This window comes from Lipotes vexillifer, unplaced genomic scaffold (genome assembly GCF_000442215.2).
Source record: "Lipotes vexillifer unplaced genomic scaffold, Lipotes_vexillifer_v1.1 scaffold729, whole genome shotgun sequence".
In the NCBI taxonomy this organism is placed as follows: domain Eukaryota; kingdom Metazoa; phylum Chordata; class Mammalia; order Artiodactyla; family Lipotidae; genus Lipotes; species Lipotes vexillifer.
The window spans coordinates 2,311,737-2,325,421 of record NW_006780914.1 but is presented as its reverse complement, the minus strand read 5'-3'; positions in this window follow the sequence as shown (position 1 = coordinate 2,325,421).

The window sequence follows — 13,685 nt, the reverse complement described above, 5'->3', positions numbered from 1 at the left end:
TCAGGGAGGGTAAGAGCTGCCCCCAAGGCTGAGAGAAAATCCCTTCCCAATAATGGGTTGGGGCATTCAGGCATGACAAGAAACTTGTGAGTTATAAGAGTGTTTCTCCAGGTGCAAGTTAGAGGAGTGGCGAAATGTTTTAGTTTTGGCTTTCCTTCGACCCCAACAACAGAGCAGGTTTTAGGGGCAAGGGGCCCAGCGTGAGAAGTCAAGACAGGGTAAGTGGCTCCCGTGTCCACTAGAAATTGGACAAGGTTACCTGCCACGTCACCTGCGGTTCCTCCTGTGTGATGACTGTCTTCTCGGGAGCCTTGGGTGGTCCCAGGTCCGGTCAATCAGCCACTGCCATGACTGACACAGGGGAATTTCCTTGTTCCCTTCAGAGCTGGGGGCTTTCCCTCTTCCAGTGGCCCATCTTCTTGCCGAGTTGGCATAGCGTTTTGGGTGAAGGCTGGGACCTGTTTCCTGAGCATTCCTTGCTCCAGTGTTCAGGATTCCCACAGCTGAAACTGGCTCCGTTTCCTGGTGGAGATCTTCTGGGAGTACTTTTGCGGTGACCAGGAAGTGGGTTGGGTCTTCTCATGATAGCTGCCAAAAGCCTGGCTTGCTGTCATTCCTTCCTGAAGTTATGCTGTTCCTTCTTTTCCTCCTCAGCCTGGTCTTTATCATTAACAACACTGAAAGCTGTGTCAATAAGAAGGTTAGGAGGGGTTTGGGGCCCCATGGCAAGCTTTTGAAGCTTCCAACAGATGTCAGGGGGTGATTGGCTGATGAAGTGGGTTGCAAATACAATATGTCCCTCGAAAGTATTTGGGTCTTCTGTCAGGGGTTTCTGTTCTTCCAGGGGTGCCACTAGAGAGGGCGTTTGTGTAGCTCAAATGGGTCTCAGCCGGCAAGGTTCCCTAACATAGGACTTGCATAGCTCCGGGTTTTCTCTTAGGGCCATAAAAGCCTGTACATAGGGAACTTCTGTTCATTTCCCCTGCCTTTTGCAAAAGATGTCTAAGTGTAGGATGGCATTATAGTTCAGGCTCCCATTTTCTGGCCAGGCCTCATTGACCTTAAGTTTATATGTTACGAAAGAAAATGAGCTACTTTGCCTTCCCTGGGATTCCCTGATCCCAGACCTGCGGATCTATAAGTTTTTCAGTTTCTGGGGGAATATTTTGGGTTGGACTGTCCATGTCTTGTACAATACATAGTCCAGCCAAAAATGTGCCTTGGCTTTGGTTTTCAGGGAGGGTAAATGGTGGTCAGCTACTCCCCTGTGTGGCAGTTCTGTTGGCCCCAGCATCCTGGGGCCCATGTCCTATCCTGGCACCCATGGTACCCAGGATGAGTGACTTCCCTGAAGGTTTCTCTATAGATTCCTTAGATTAGTCCCTGTGTTCTGGGATATGTTCCCCTGGACATTCTCATGGTTCTAACACAAAATCCCAGCCTTTTTTTCTAAAAAGGTGATAAGTTTCAGAAAACAGGCACTGGCCGTTAAGGGAGATGGTTTGTGAAAAAGAAGAAAACCTCTCATTTCCCTTCCCTTTTGTGGGTGGCACCCCTGAGTCCTCAGTGCCATGCTCCCCCTCCCCCCTTCCCAAACATGCTCTGGCCAGCTGGCAGTGGGGCTGGGTGCAGGGGCAGATAGGCTGCTGAAGCGGAGGCACCATGACTGTAGTTAGGGGGATGGAGGGCCCTGCGACCCTGGAAGGGCGCTCCCAATTGCGTGACCCCGGAGAGGCAAGCACAGCAAATGTGGGTCATGGCCCAGGCAAATATCCCTGGGGTGCAGCCATGTGTATGACCCCCACCTTGAGTTGCCCGCTCTACTCTAACAGAGCAGGGTGGGGTGAGGGCAGACCCTGGAGAGGCCCTGCCCAACACCAGGAGGCAGGTGGTGAACAATGGTGCCACCACCATGAGTCCCAACCACATGGTGCAGGACCATCCCCCTCCTAATATGAAGGGGGGTATACACACAAACTGCCTCCCCAAGGGATTGCAGCCGCTGTAACCATGGCACAAAATCTAAGTAAGGCTGTATTTCATATTTTTACACAATTGGACCTGTTAACAGTTAATTAAATGGTGATAAGGCAAACCCAGAGAGCAAAGATCCTATGGTTCGGGTCCCTAGCTGCCTGTGAGGATGGCTAGAAACTTTCCCTGATGTGCCCTGCACATATGTAACAAACAGTAAGAAGTGGAAGACTTAGTGGCATGGCTGGAAAATGCCTGGCAGGTTTCTTTTTCCCCATTTCCAGCAGAGTAAGGCGCGAAATAAAGTGGAAAGTAAGAGTGAGGTAAGGATGCCAAGTTGAGACAAGGACAGTTAGGCATAGGTGGACCAATAATAAGCCTATGAGGGTAGCCGCGGAGAGGGGGCAGTGTTATGCTCGCCCTGTGCCCACATTTTTGTGGCAATAGGTCCGAAAACGAGACAGACTATAAGAAAGGGAGAGAGGGCGAGAGAGAGATGGAGACGGCTGGAAGTAAGGCCATGCCTCTCAAGAGAGAGAGTAACAGCGGGAAGGTGGCGTCTCTCAAGCCCAAGGGAGGAGAAAGGCTGAGGCTTACCAAATTCTCCTGGCTGCCTTCGCCAATATGTTCCTGGTGAATGTGAAGTTCTTTCTTCGTCACGACAAAAGAATTTGGAGAAAAAGTGATAGGTAAAAAGTGGATTTATTTAGAGAGTAACACACGCCACAGACAGAGTGTAGGCCATTTCAGAAGGTGAGAGAGAGCCTCGAAATATGGCATGGCTTGTTTTTATGGGCTGGTAATTTCATAGGCTAAGTGGGAGGATTATTCCAATTATTTGGGGGAAGGGGCAAGGATTTCCAGGAATTGGGCCATTGCCCACTGTTTGACCTTTTAGGGTTGTCCTCAGAACTGTCATGGTGCTGGTGGGCGTGTCAATTAGCATGCTAATGTATTACAGTGAGCGTATTATGAGGCTCAAGGTCCACCAGAAGTTGAATCTTCCACCATTTTGGACTCAGTTGGCTCTAACCAGTCTTTGTCATGTACTATGGCTATATTAATCTTTCAAAGGTCGTGCCCTACCCCCATCCTTCCTGTTTCAGAATAAATACAAATTCACATACAGGAAGAAACTACATTCTGGAGAGTAGACAACATTTTTGAGTCATTTCATACTCTCATTAAGAGACTTGAGAATAATATGATAAATGAATAATTTAACACTCAATTTTAAGTGATTTTCTTATTTGGAACATTAGTTCCTTTATAATGGTTTAAGTATATGTTTGTCATCTGGTTTATTCCTATGTTTGAAGTTTTTGTGGGTTGAATTGTGTCCACCACAAAGCTAAGTCCAGGTACCTGTGAATGTGAACTTATTTTGAAATAGGGTCATTGCAGAAGTAATTAGTTAAGATCATCACACTGTAGTAAGGTGGGTCTTTAATCCAGTGTGACAAGTGGCCTTATAAGGAGAGGAGAGGAGACTTATGACAGACACATAGAGGGATGACAGCCATATAAATAATCAAATTCACAAGGACAACACCACTGTGCAGTGCAGGTAGATTGGAGTGATGCCTCTACAAACTAAGAACCACCAAAGATTTCTGGCAACTACCAGAAGCTAACAGAAAAGCTTGCAACAGAGCATTCAGAGGGAGATGGCCTGCTAACACCTTGATTTCGAACTTCTAGCCTCCAGAACTGTGAGAGAATACATTTCTGTTGTTTAAAGCCCCCCAGATTGTGGTACTTTGTTATGACAGCGCTAGGAAATTAATACAAGTTTCTTTAACTTGAATGCAATCGTTCCCACTTGATTTTCTAAAGAACCTGCTTTGGGTTCATGGAACTTTAACTTCTTAAATGTTTACATTAGTACAATTTTTCTGGCACCTAAAACAACGTAGTCATGGTAATAAAAACTGAATTTGATATCCTAACACTTTATATACATATATATGTGATACATATATATGTATTCTAATAATAACTTTTTGTTAAAACTTGAAGAGAGACAAATTTATTGAAATGGAATGTAGGTCTCTCAGGAAAAAGGCATTGATGGCAAACAGACTTGCACTTTCATCTGGCCAGACCTCTCACCACAGTATTTCCCACAGCATGACACAGATTGCATTTCAAATTTATAACCTTCAGAAGAAGGCTGAAATGCTCAGAAGTGGGAACGAAAAGCCTGTTTCAGTTCTGATATATCTAGTCTACACTTCACAAGGCCCATGTGAAACATGACATATGAAATGCTAATGAGGATTTAGGGTTAAAATCTCAAGTCTGCTAAAAACATGATTAATGTTACATTAGCCTCTTGGAGCAAAGGTCTAAAATATAATACATTTTAGTTTATAAGCAAAACCAGTGGGACATAAAACTCAACAGACACGCAGGTATAAACTCATAACCTTCAGCTGTCCTCTCAGAGAAGGTGGTACCTCTAAATCTCACAAGTAATATCACTGTGATTAAATGTAATGAGAGCAGATATCAAGAATGTGCACTGCCACTAGGGACCTTAGCCAAAGTGCAAAGTATGCTGTTTGTCTTGGGAAACTTCTCACCTCTTGGTAAACTCTCTTAATCAGCCCTCAGGCATCCAGGGCCCTCAAGCTGCCCTCTGGCTGCCCCAGGCTCTCCTCACCGGCTGAATACCCGCATCCCCTCCTCCTGGAGCAGCAGCCTGTGCTTCAAAATCAAGCTTCCTGTCAGTTCCACTTTTCAATCAAAACCCCATTTTCCTCAGGCTGGCTGATTTTGGCAGGCTCTAAGCAAAATCCTAATCTGATAATCTGATTAAATTAATTCGAAGTAAGTTGTAAATGGCTAATAGCCTAAAGTTCCAAGAGAAGCTGAGTTCTTGACAGTCTAATTTGTGGAATATACAAAGGAGATGTATTAAACTGGAAACCTTCTGAGTGCCTTTTGTTTATACTCAAATTTCTTCCATTGCTTGCCCTCCTTCCTCCCTCCCTCCCTCCCTTCTTTCCTTTCTTCCTTCCTTCCTTCCTTCCCCCTCTCTCTCCCTCCTTCCTACATTTCCTTCCTTTCATTCTTTCTCTTTCTTCTCTCCTTTCCTCCCTCTCCGCCCCCACACTCCTTTCTCCCTCTCTCTCATTACTGGTTCAGTAATGTGGCTCCCTTTTTGTATGGTTACTTATCCATAAATTGGCATCCAAATAGGAATTAAACTAAGGCAATCACTGTCTTTCCCAAGGCAAATTCAACTTCCTCATTCACCAATGCTGGCAATATTTATACTCTTAATATTCTCTTCTGCTGATGACTTTTTAAAAAATTTATAATTAGAAAAATACTTATCGAACTAAGATTTAAGTCTATATTTTCCACTTTAGTAATCTGTCACCTATTTAATTTAATGCAAAGCACATCCATATATATCACAAATACTATTACTAATTATTCCTTTAAAATACTCATTAATAAGGAATACCATGGTTTATAAATTTATATTTATTTCATGCTTTTCTGTATCAGATGCTATTCTAAGTACTTTGCATATAATAATTCATTTAATTTTCAAAACAATACTATGGATTGGATATTTTTATATATTTGCCTTTAACAGAAGCAGAAAACTAAGGCATGGGGTATTTAGGAACTTTCCCAGGATAACATAGGTAAACTGTATTTAAAACCACTGTATGACTACCATCTACTCCTCCAGAAATATATATATATATATATATATATATATATATATATATATATATATATATATATATATACATGTTCCTTATACCAAAAAGGAAGTTATATATGAATATTGTTACTATTTTAAGCTCAGTCCCCAATGGAAGGTAGGTATAGGACCAATAAGTGGGATTTAGACCATGTTGAAAGCTTGCCTTGCATGGAAAACAAATCAATTTCTGAGAGTCGTTTAGCTTAACCTGAATGAAGGCTGGTGAATGAGACACTGTAGCCAGGAGGAGCAATAAGAAGTAGTGTTAGTTCGAGATCACTTCCTACGGGGTGATCCAGAGCCATGGTAGGGACATTCAAGTCAGGCTTTGGCAAATTTATGAATGACAGCTTTGGTGGTAAAATGGTGAACTAACTACATACAGATTGATGGGAAGTAATGTTTCAGGAATCCGAACCAGCAGGTCAAAGAATAAATGAGTCACTCTAACCACCGTGAAATAGGAAGAGAAAAATACAACATAGATTCGTACCAGAATGAAGCTTTATATAATCTAAGAATATAGCACAAACCCAATCTTACTTCACTCATTTCTGTTGAAAAAATTGTTTGGGACTTTCCAATTAACACTACTAAATGGAATGCCACCAAATAGCAAGCCATGCAAAAGAAACATTTGAACAATTGTTCAGTAAGTATCATACCTGACTTTTAAATTATAAAAGTAATACTTTCTTGAGGTTAAAAATATCTAGTAATACAGAAGTACGAAAAGCATAAAATAAGATGGCTTTCCTTCTTTTATCATTCTGTTTCCCTGATATAACTACTAACCTGTGTGTGTTTTCAAGACATTTTCACTGCATGAACCAATGTACGCTGACTTGTCTTGTTTTTGTAAAACAAATGGACTAAAATTATAGTTTGTATATATGTATATGTGCTATAACATGATTGATACAATTTTTTTTTTTTTTCTGTGAGAAAAGAGGTATTACCGTACATATTATGCTATAACTTGATTGATTTCACTTTTTTCCCCAAAATACATTATGGAAAACTTTCCACGTCAGAACTTCCCATCAGTCTGTATGTAGTTAGTTCACCATTTCACCACCAAAGCTGTCATTCATAGTCCTACTATATATTTTTTTAAAGTTACCTGTTTTTCCATAGTATGGTATCTCATAAGTCATTTAAATATTCCATAATTTGTTGTCCCTTTCTCAAGTTAGGTTTTCACACATTAATATATATTACCTTAGGTATTTAGGGGCCTAAGTTCCAACTCATTACCACTTTTGTTTAATTTTCCTAGAAATTCAAGCTTATAGATATGTCTAGTATGTTTAATCATGGGAATACTGTATATTTTTTTCTCTATTATCTGGAAGAAATAAGATATTGAGGACTTGGAAAAGATGCTATATCCAATTACTTCTCATACATTTCACGCTGTATATTTTGGGGGGTAAGAAAGTAGATCTGAAGCCAAATGGCTGAGTTTAAAATACCCTGTAGACCATAGTTAAGTATGTATAAGTTTAATAAACTCAAGTTTCCTGTTACTCTAGCCAACAGTTTATATTCAAGAAATGTTAACTGACCATCTTAAAAGTAAATCCTGAATGTTGGGATAGGTGGTTAGGCAAAGCTTCCTCCAAGGATTCTAAGGAAAACTTGCTGAAGGAGTCAGTGTGATTGGGGTCATCCATGCAACAGCAGATATATTTTCATCCTCTTTTGCTTATCCCCTTTGGCACTAAAGAGACCCCTGTGTACAGGGAAATTTTGCAGCTGGGCAGAAGAGACAAGCCTCTGGCTGAGAAATAACACCATAACTCAGAGCAACTTTTGGCTTTCTATGTTGATCTTATCAAATTTCAACTTTTTCTTCTGGAAACATGATTCACTAAGAGAAGAAAAAACACTTCTGGTACAATGACTAAAGCAAATAGGCTTCAGATATCTTCTAGGTGGGAAACACACTCACTATCAAATGGAGACATGGGCTGGCATGGGAAGCCTTTTCAGGCTCATCAGAAACCAGGATAATCTCTCCTCTCCCCCACCAAAAACATTATCAAAATATCTGGACTATTCCTCTACAACTTGTATATTTTTTGGAAAAGATAAAATTAGTTATCATTTGGTATAGCCACAGGCTGAGAACCTGTTAATAGAGTTTAGTGAAAATAAAATAGGCTGCTGGAATACCAGAGAATTAATATCTTCATGAGTGTAAATGGAAGTGGGAGGCAATGTCCACATTAGCAGGGATAGATATACGATGCAGGAAACAGAGAAAATACTTTTTAGAGTTTCCAGCTAAGATAAAGAAAAATTATGACCAGGTCAGAAATAGTTTTCCTACTTATAACTGTGAGCAAAAACAAACAAATGAAACAAACAAAAACAGAACAAAACCCTGGAGGCGATAATAATCAATATTCATATAACAGGGTCCAATACCGGAAGAATATCTAAAAATAATAGATGACTTTTAAAAATATACATTTAATCATAGAATAACTAAAAGTCTATGCAAGGGTTTGTAAAGTGAGTATAAAAGAAATATGAATGGAGTTGTATATTTTTCCTATTGGCAAGAATAACTATTCAAATTTGGTTCAGATTTTAGAGAATGACAAAAGGGAAAGTACCAACAAAACTCTTGAATAGTTTTCATTCCTCTAAAAACATTTATAATTAAAAAGGAGTCACGAGGGTGCAAATTTTACAGCCAACACCACCTGGGATATTAATAAAAATATATAGAGAAAAACTCCACACTTCCTTCAAATTTTTATTTTAATCACATCTGTTCTAAATTAATGTAACTATGCTGAATAAAAACTTTCTGTGTCATCAAGATCCTTTAAAAATTGATAAAACCCATTGGTCATCTCTATAGAAAAAAGAATATACTATACACAATACACTGCATATAATTTCAGAGGGATTACTGATAATCTTATATAAAGCTTACTTTCTGATCCCAATTTAAGAAGTTCTAGTCTAAAAGAATGGCCCCAACTAAATAAAGTAGGATCTACTAATGGTTTCTGAAATTCGACTAGCAGGAAAAATCTAGTTCATGCCACCATGTCACCATAAACTTGCAACATTTTCTTGGGCACTGGATGGCGTGGGGACGGACAGAGTACAATGCCAGCAGCATGTCTCTACTTGTGCTCCAAAAATGACTCTGGAACTCTCTTCCTTTATCTTTCCTTTGTTCTTTCAACCCTCTATAACAGGGGACCCCAACCCCCGGGCCATGGACTGCCACCGGTCCATGGCCTGTTAGGAAATGGGCCACACAGCAGGAAGTGAGCAGCAGGCTAGCAAGCGAAGCTTCATCTGTATTTACAGCCACTCCCCATCTCTCGCCTGAGCTCCGCCTTCTGTCAGATCAGCAGCAGCATTAGATTCTCATAGGAACTTGAATGCTGCTGTGAACTGCACATGCAAGGGATCTAGGTTGTGTGCTCCTTGTGAGACTCTAATGCCTGATGATCTGACGTGGAGCTGGGGCGGTGATGCTAGCGCTGGGGAGCAGCTGCAAATACAGATTATCATTAGCAGAGAGGTTTGACTGCACAGAGACCATAACAAATCAATTGCTTGCAGACTTATATCAAAACCCTATCAGTGAGTGACAAGTGACAATTAACCTGCATTTTATGGAGTAGACTGGACATAAGCAACACACTTCAGGTGTCACTGTCTCCCATCACCCCCAGATGGGACCATCTAGCTACAAGAAAACAAGCTCAGGGCTCTCACTGATTCTGCATTATGATGAGTTATATAATTATTTCATTATATATTACAATGTAATAATAATATAAATAAAGTGCACAATTAATGTAATGCTCTTGAATCATCCCCAAACCATCTCCCCCCACCCCCGGTCCATGGAAAAATTGTCTTCCACGAAACCGGTCCCTGGTGCCAAAAAGGTTGGAGACTACTGCTCTATAATTCATCCCCTGAGAAGCCCTAGAGAGGGTCTTCTGAATAGGATGAGAAGAGAAAAATAACTCTTATCCATTACAGAAAACACAGCAAGAAAAGAGAACAAGCCAAAACACTAGAGATTCTTATAAACTCAGTAAAACTAACTTGCTTTTGTAAACTAATAAAAAAGCCCTTTAGCATCAAGAAATATCTATTTAGTTGTTGCATATCACTGTTGAATAATCTGAATAACTTAAGTATAACCAACTTTCAAGAAACGGAAAAGTTAAAGTCTCCCACCATGGTTGATAGCCAAGTGTCTGTTACACCAAGTTTATCAAATAAGCTTATAAGAGTGGACAAAGTTTGATTCAACTGTGGTCATATTTCACAACTGTTTGCAACAGTGACTACCATAAGTATGTATTTATATGTATGCAACTTACAAATGAAAACTACACAATGGAGCATTAGATTAGATGAGGCTGAAATAGTCTATCTGCAAGTCACTTACCATATACTATATTTCACTTTCTTCTCTGTTCAAATCTTGACATCAAGAGTTCTTTGTCTCAGAAGCAGCAACAAACTCCTGAAAAGTAGTTTATGTTATAAAGATTATACTTACGCATATCCACACAAATATTTACCCAAATAATGACCAGTTTTAAGAACTATTTTCAATATTTATTGAGGTCCAGAAACAACCAACAAATTAGTATATTGTCTCTAAGAACACTTGATTTTTATTGAATGCTGTCAAGACATCAAAATGTGCAGATTCACCTTTGAAAAGCGTTAAATTTGCATTTATTCTTTTGTCCCTAGGCTAACAGCTGGGTGGTGGTGGTGTTTTTTAAAGTACCTATTTGAGGTGCTAAGAGGTCCTAATTAGATAAATTAAACACAGCATTAAGTTTCAGAAGTGGTGTCAGAACAGATACTTTTTGATCTGTAGATCACTAAGGGAGCAACAGTAAATTGCAAGTAATGTGATTGTGTTTCCCATCTCAGCACACTTGGTTTGCTAAAAACAGTTTTAATTTAGTAACTGCCCAAGATATTTCTCTGAGTGACTGAGATGGGGTGTATTATTTCCTAGGGAGTCCCAGCTGCTTTCATTCTAATTATTCCTGTCCCTATTATGGATGAATGAATGAAAAAGAAATACCAATGGCCTCTGTGTTACAGTGTGACATTATCACACCTGGGAGGAGCATGCTGTTTGCATGGCTGGCTAAACAAAATAAAACAAATAACCATAATAACAACAACAAACCAGGAGTGATTCACTTCAAGTCAGTTGAACAAATCAGTATGTAAGTAAGGCACTGGGCTAGCTTATGAGGACCACTAACATGACTTGAAGTATTTATACTCCAGTGAAGAAAGCAATGGCGACATGTCTACAACTAATGATAAAACATGAAACAATAAAGTAATTATAAACATGAGAATCAAATTATTTTTGAATTGATTATGGTAGGCATCACTGAAGTAGAATTTGAACTGTACCTAAAAGAAAAATAAGCATGTACAAACATGGAAAGACAGAAGGAGAACCATCCAGATTCAGAATACTATGGGTTAGGAGGCAGAGGACAAAGTGTGACGGAAGAGCCTAATGAGTGGGTTTAACCTCAGTCCAAGTCTAGGAATAGGTGTAGGAGACATAAGAAGTTCATGTTAAAGGAGGAATCAATGATTTTTGTTTGAGAGCTAATTGAGTTTGAAGTATCTATGGGAAATTCTGATCTAAAGCTCAGGATGGATATCAAAATTAGAGGTAAAGATTGAGTCACCTGCACAAAGGTGATAACTAAAGCTTTGCGAGCATTTGAGATAATCCAGAGCATATGCATAGCATGGTTAAACAATAAACCTATGGAACACCTATATGTAAACACAAGTAAGAAGATGAGAATAAGAAGAAACATTCTGGGAAGCAGCAAGAGAACCAAGAGAGAATGTATCTAAGATATCACGAGAAGGTAAGCATTTCACGAAAGAAGAGAGTAGCCAGCATTCTTAAAGGATGCGCACAAGTAGCAGGTTTCACTTTTAGAAAGTCATCTGCACTCTTTAAAGGAGTGAAGTGGTGTGGAGGGAAACCAGACTTCCAATCGGTTAGAGTAAATTGATCAATGCAGGAAATGGTCAAAATGAGTGCAGAAGCTATCGAAAAAGCAGGGTGGGAAAGTTTTCCAGAGAGTAAGCAACATTAGAAAAGGAGGAGGCACATACATAAAAAAATCTTTAGCAATATCAATTTAAAATAGTACATTTCAAATGTGGCTTCTCTGTGATATTCTTTGAAGAGGTGCATCAATCAAGTCTAAGATTTTCCAGCCTGGGCAATAAAGTAGATCACTTCAACCAATGAAATCTCAGTATATTGAGTTGTCCAGTACTACCTACCTACTGATTACTAAGAAAGAAAACATATACTGTGTGTGATTTAAAAAAAAAAAAACTTTCATATTTAAAAATATTTTTAATAAAAGATGCATATTCATGTCAACAGAGACAGAGCTCAGGAACACAAACTCATTATAAATGTTTCAAAGGAATTATACGGGACAAAATACCTGCAAAGAAGAAAAATAAGACATTTGCTGCCTTCTTTAAAAAACTCTAAAATAGCCACTCTTACCACATGGAAAATAAGGCTATATGATTCAACAAAACATTTGGAGAAACAAATGTTTTCCACCCAAACAATCCTCACAAATATTCCTAAGACTGTGAATACATTTCTCAAAGATATAATCACTGCTTACACATCAGATAACCTGAAATTGCCATCCTACAAAATAACTGGCACGCATGCTCTTTGTAAGTATCAAGATCATGATGTCATGATGCGCAAAGAAAGACTAAGGAGATGCCAGATTGGAGGAGACCAAAGAGATTTGCAGATTGGATCCTAAACCAAAAAAATGGACCTTAGTGAAACAACTAAAGAAACATGACTAGGTCTATAGAGCAGGTAATAGAATTGCTTCAGTGTTAACTTTCTGGTTTTAATAATTGTATCCTTGCTATGTAAGATGTTAACATTTGGGGAAGTTGGTTGAAAATTACAAGGGAATTTTTGTAGTATTTTTCAAACTCTTTTGTAAGTCTGAAATTATTGAAATGAAAAAAGTTAAAAAAGAACAATTTCTAACTATGAAAATAAATGGGTGAAGAACAACATCCAGTGGGAATGAGACCAAAATTTGACTATGTAGCTGTATGTATCATACTGCTTTTCAATTTTTTTAAAAAACTTCAAACAGCTGTAAAGTGTCCAGAATTAAGTGACTATAATAAAATATACCAAAACGCCTGGGTCCTAAAGAAAGAAATTCCTTGTTCACACTGGAGTAACCTGTACATTTCAGTAAAAGACTAATAAATAGAAATGCAGAATGTGATTTTCAATCGGAGTTTTCATGTGACTTTCCTAATGTAAAAAAGATGATCAAGGCCAATTTTGAAGTTGCCATGCCACCCAGTTTTGAGTATCTACTCTGTGCAAGATACTATCATAGGTAAAACATGGTCTCTGACTACTAAAAGTGCCTCATCAATGTTGGTGGACTATTACACATTTCTCAGTATTTCATAGAATGTGTTATAACAAAGAGGCAAGCAAAGTCCTGTTGAGACATAGGAAAAAAGGAATAATTTGGATAACCTCACAGAGGCTTGGACAAATAGTTGTCCATCAAGGAAAAGATGAGGAAAGGTAACAGGGAGGCAAGTTAGTTTGAAGGCAGCAGAGAATTCTGATGGGTAGTGATTGAGGCATAAAGGACAGAGGCGTTTTGTAGAAAAGAAAAAGCCTAAGCAAAGTCATGGGATAGAAAATTACAGGATTGTTTTGATTCTCTAATTCAAGTGAGAGGGCAAGGAGCTCCAGAGTTGGAAGTTCACTGAGTGATAGGATGTGAACAAGTTAGTTAGGGCTTAGAGAGCCTTGGAGCTCCCAGAAAATTATGTGTTGTGTAAACACTAACCCATCTCACATTTAAGAACAGTTCCGTTAAATGTTGCTCAATACACTTCTTTCCCT